The following is a 5929-nucleotide window of genomic DNA, read 5'->3' on the forward strand; positions in this document are numbered from 1 at the left end:
CGAACAGGATTTTATATTAGAGAAATACAGTAATAAAGTACATAAAGGCTATGTAAAGAAAAATATTTTAGAGGACTTGAACCAATCAGTTAAATGTTTCTTGAGGTGCCTTATACTAAACACTCGCCACTTCTTTGACATACATAATAAAATCAGAAAATGACAACTGTGAAAACTGCTATGAAGTATTAACCGCTCGGCTATGAAGTTTGTCACGCTCGACTTCACCCCGCCTCAATGAGCTCTCAGACTTTTGATTGGTCACTTGATAAAAGTCATTCATCATGAGTGGACATAAACCAACAGCAATGCTTATGACAGCTGCCATGTTCCCTTTCTGCTTTAGAATAGTGCAGTGACAGAGTTTGTTGGTTAAAGTGTTACTGACAAACGTTTAATCAAGCCAAATGTAACATCCACAGCCAGAAGGGACTTTCGTAATGAGGAATAATGAAACTAGCCTTCTGGAGGTTTGGAAACACATTCCTCCACTCAGCATTAACCCTAACATGTGCTGAATGCTGCTACACAGAGTGCTGCAAGTTTCAGACTTTTGTCATGATATAAAGTTACTGGATTCACCAACAAAATATCATCATATATAGCATATATGGCTACAACTGAATGACAAATTATATAATTATACATTTGTAATGTTTTGCATGCAGACAAATTCAATTGAAAGTCTTCACAAAAGCTGGAATGTGAAAGCTGGTAAGAAATGTAACACGTTTCTTCCATCAGCGTTTTATTGCATTATGTGTACTTACTTAGTTATAAATTATAAACCACAAAACTAGGGCAAGCTTTATTTTTAAACACACTTTTTTAAAGTGTACCATTTTGTTATTTTGTTTTCTCAGGACAGAAAATATCACTGTGCACCTTGAACTACTAGGCTCCAACTTCACTGGCTTCAGCAGCAGGCCGAGAGCTACACCACAAGATTTGAAGAGAGATGGAGATGTATAGAGAAGAAGAGAAACGGTTGCAGCTGGACTGTCCTATGTTCTTGAGAGCGGGAGAGTTTTATTTGGGGGTGGGGGGTATATATCGCAGTGTTTGCCCTCAGGGGTATGTGGCAGGCCAGGGTGTGTGTGAGGGGGGTCTCGACCCTCATCAATCTCACTCAAAACCACAGTAGAGGGGCCCAGCCCTTAGGCACAGACAAACCCCAGCTCCATACACACAAGGGCAAGGAAGAGACCCTGCTATTATACACAGCAGGAGGATGACACAGACACACACACACACACACTCAGATTCAGTGTCATGCTGACAGTGAAGTCCTGCCAAAGAGGATGGACTAAACGTGACAGAGAGAGAACGAGAAAATGAGGAGGAAGAAAATAACTGGGAGTGACTTGTAAGCTTGTGTGCATCGGAGGAAGATTTGAGATGATCAAAGATGATTTTCTTGAAGTGCGAAAGTTTTTAGACTCTGACAAACATGAGCATAAGTCCTTATTAGTATCATTTCATGTACTTCCACTTGCTGAAAAAACATACTGATGTCTCAAGGCAGGTATAATCTATCTTCAATATGACATGGCACCTGTCAAATTTATTTACTAAATGTATAGTAAAAATGATGGAAACATCAGTGTCATAGTAAAGTGTGTAAGGAAAGAGAGAGTGAGAGAGAGAGAGAGATAGATACAGATAGATACAGAGAGATACAGAGAGATACAAAGGACAGTAGAAACAGAGCGATGTTCTGATTAAGAATATGGACTGGCATGATAAAGACTTAATTAATCTGTTTTAATAAAATAAAAAATAAAAAACATATTTTATTCCAGGACAGTCTTTAACACAAACCTCCCTCTCTATAACACACATCATCAGATCGAATGCCTTTTAGTATTTAATTTGCAATTTAAGTAAATAAATGAACACTGAACCCGAGCGCAATAATGCTGCTGATATCATAAAACAAATTACAACTCAAGAGTCAGGAGCAGAAGAGGAAACACGTTTAACACCCTGCTTTGCGTTTAAGCATTACGCTTATTAGAGTGCAAATAAAGTCAGTTATTTTTCATTGACTGCTATTACTTATGTGTACATGAAAGGTAGTGAGAGAGAGAGAGAGAGAGAGAGGGAGAGAGAGAGAGAGAGAGAGAGAGAGAGAGAGAGAGAGAGAGAAATAGAGAGAGCGAAATAGAGAGTAAGAAACTAAAAATGGAGTGAGGGAAGGCATGGCAGAGGACAAGGACCAAAATGCAAAAATCAATTTGCCGACTAAAACAGATGACCCTAAAGGCTGGATGGGGCCGGTAATGGTGGGGGGCCCTCCCACGGTAAATTCAATTTGCCCAGCCCCACCAACTCAATTTACGCTTCTATTTGGAGGCAGGAGAGAGGAGCGGCGCCACGGGATCAAACATCCCCACGGCCCCTGCGGCTCTTCTACATATGTTCCTCTTCCCAAACCTAATCAGACTGCTTTCAGCTGGAGCAAGGTTGCTTTCTTGCTACCTTCTTCAGCTCTATCAGCTTCTACCTCTCTCTTCACCTCTCTCTCGTCCTACTTCCCTGTCTACCTCATACTCTTCCTGCAGAATCAAAAATGCATGCAAATAAAAAACCTTTAGTCACCACCGACAGACCTATACAAATAAAAAAGCGGCTCAGCTGTCAAATATGTATATTCATCTGTTAGTATATATTTTACTTACATTCTCACATTTTTTTTTGCCAAAATGTAAACACAATGTGTTCATTTATTAATATTCACATAAATTACATATGTTAATATTCACGAGCTAAATATGTTAAAATTCACAGACATAGAAGTAGATAGAAATTCAATTCACATTTAATTGAGTCCATCTACTTTCACATTATTATTTACATATTCATCTTAAATCATATTATTTAGTTATTCACTTATTAATTATTCAACAACTATATTGAAACTAATATCAAAGGTATGTAGCTATGAAAAAGGAATGTAATTTTGAATCCAATAAAAGCCCCTGAGAGTTTAATGAGTTAATAGCACTAGTCCAAAAAAAATGAATAATTCAGATATAATGACTATTTTGATAAACATTACTCATGCGAATATCAATGATTAGCAAGTATCCCCTTTTAATGATCTGCTCTTGTTTATAAAAGCAGCTTATAGACAGTCAAAAAAAACATAATGTGTTTATGATTTATAATGCATGCGGTCACGCAGGGATAATTATTATGCTGTGAAAAATTACGCACCCAGACACACCAGTGACTGTCAATCAGTATACCATTATATCACTAATGCCACTTAAATGTACCTAGAAATCTGAGGAATTAATAAATATAAGACAAAAAATGCAAAGAGATTTGTTTACATTGCCATTACTGAATAATTGAACAAGGCATAAATACAGTAAATGGCCACAAAAAAAGCCATATTCATTTTTGCACAAATGTTAAAATAACAAACAGTTTTAGTTCAATATTTAAGTTGTCTGATTTCACTTGATTGTATGTATAAAAATCAAGTAAAATCAAACAGCCTTCATTTGAATCTCCACCTCTTTTTCTTATTCTGTCTTTCTATTTTCTCACATGATTGCTCTCTCTCTCTCTCTCTCTCTCTCTCTCTCTCTCTCTCTCCTCACTGATTGGATAAAAAGGTGCTTTTCTCTATTCTTATTGGACCACTTTCTCTCTCTCTCTCTCTCTCTCTCTCTCTCTCTCTCCTCTTCTTCCCTCCCATGATGCTTGAGCTCGGTGAGCAGGAGCCAGAAGTCCGTCCAATCATTGTCTGAGCTATCAATCAAAGCTGACGGGCCCAAGCGACATGAAAAGAACCCTCAGTGGCAGCCATTAACGGAGCCCCCCCTCCCCTCCCTCCCGCTCTCTCTCTCCCGCTTGTGCTCTCTCTCAGCCCCCCACGCTTTGTTTTCCTTTCAGCGGACAAAAACAGACTGACAAGATGGAGGGCTGGACATTAATCAAACCCCCATGGAACCACCTCTTCCTCCAAGATAATAAATAAATTCAACTCCTCTCATTGGACAGATGCTCATGGTGGTTGGTCCCCTCTCTCTCTCTTTCTTGCTTTCTCTCTCTCTCTAATTTTAAGGGTCCTCATCTGCTCTCGAGCAGGGTAATTCCCTACAGATCAGAGGAGGGCAGGTGTTCTGCTTGCCAGCCGAGACCAGGCACCCCCTTTCCTCTCCAGGGGCCTAGTGTTGCCCTGACAACTGGCCAACCTGTGCCTTGTTTTGCTCCTTTTCCCTATCTTGACTCCATGCTCTCCTTTTCACCATGGAGCAGGACTTAGTGCTTTCGTTGTTTGCCAACCCATGTCTGTGCATGTCTGGTTTATCCATATCCCTGACAAATGCCTCTCTCTTCTTTCTCTCGCTCTTTCGTGCACTGCCTCTCTGTCTGTCCATCCTTCACTCTCTCTGAGGCTACTCTATCATGCCTTTCGCAGACATTTTCCTGGCTGTGATATTTCTCAAATCAGAATATGTATGAGGACAAATACATTTGTGAGTGTGCATTAGGCGGCAGTTACCTGTCTACATCTCACTGATACACACATTACTCAAAATCACAGCTTGCCCTCGTAACAGAATGTACCGCAAAAAAATCACTCAGGTAATGAAGCACAAACTCAAGGCAGGAAAAAAGTCTGAACACATGAAGACAAATGAAAGTAATCAAATAGCTTATCTTTTCTGTCCCATTAGAGTGATCACATTGCATTCTGCTTTTTGGGCTATCCAGAGCCAACTTTAGCACTGCCTTTTATTCTTCACAGCAAAGAATTCAAGTTGGAGGGATTAGTGTGTTTTTATGTTTGTGTGTGTGTGTGTGTGTGTGTGTGTGTGTGTGTGTGTGTGTGTGTGTGTGTGTGTGTGTGTGTGTGGGTGGTTGGTTCTGTGTATGGGACACTCTAGCACCACTGAAGGCATTTTGACATTTAAAATTCCTCTTTGAATAAAATAGACATAGTCATTTACTAGTTCAGATAGATCACATCCCTGCCAGAAAGGATCCCTTTCCACATAATATTTGCTGACAGGAAGAGAAAGACAAATGGAAAGTTAACGTGGCACACAGAGATGCTGCGAGCGTGCCACAACGGGTACCACGGCACCCCACCTTGCAGGGCATTGTGGGATATGTCCTTCGCTGGATCAGCTACTCAAATGATGTATCACAGCTCAGTGGGAATCGTATGGTGCTGCAGGAGGAGGTGCTACACCAGCATTCTGCAAACGTTTAATTTCTGCTTTCCTTCCTCATGTTCTTGACCAGGTTCATTTGGAGCCCTGCTGTGGGCCCACGCTTGTTTGTGTTGGCCCCATTAAAGAAGCATGAGAGGCTCGAAAGGAAGTCTATCAAGCCTCCTACTTCCAAAAATGTTTTAAAGCAATATCAGAATTGTCTAACATTTTGTCCTAAAACACACACACACACACAAACACATACACACACACACACACACACACACACACACACACACACACACACACACAAAACAATATTTCAGATATGAAATTCTCCCTTTGCAAGATGATACCTGACAAATCCAACACACATACACCCGACAGTAGATAAGAAAAAACACAATAAGGATGTCCAAACATTGTAGCTACAAAAGAAGGGCATTGATTTCCTGTTAGCAGATCTCCTGCACTAAAATGGAGGAGGGGTCTCAAAGATGGCTGGATCACTGAAGATATGGTCCTAGTACCAACCTGCTTTTTTTCCAAGCTCTGATCTGTTGTATCATTGACATATAAATGGATTAGGTTCATGTATCACTGATAATGGCCCATCCCATTGCTCGTATGTCAGTGAGCTGGTGTGTGTGTGATAAGCCCTATTGATTATGAACCATATGCAGTTCCCACGCCGTCCTTTGTCCCCAGTCCTCCACTGTGTTTTCCTCCCTTATTTTAGCAGGGGGAGGGGAGAG

This window comes from Silurus meridionalis, chromosome 14 (assembly GCF_014805685.1).
Source record: "Silurus meridionalis isolate SWU-2019-XX chromosome 14, ASM1480568v1, whole genome shotgun sequence".
Classification (NCBI taxonomy): Eukaryota; Metazoa; Chordata; class Actinopteri; order Siluriformes; family Siluridae; genus Silurus; species Silurus meridionalis.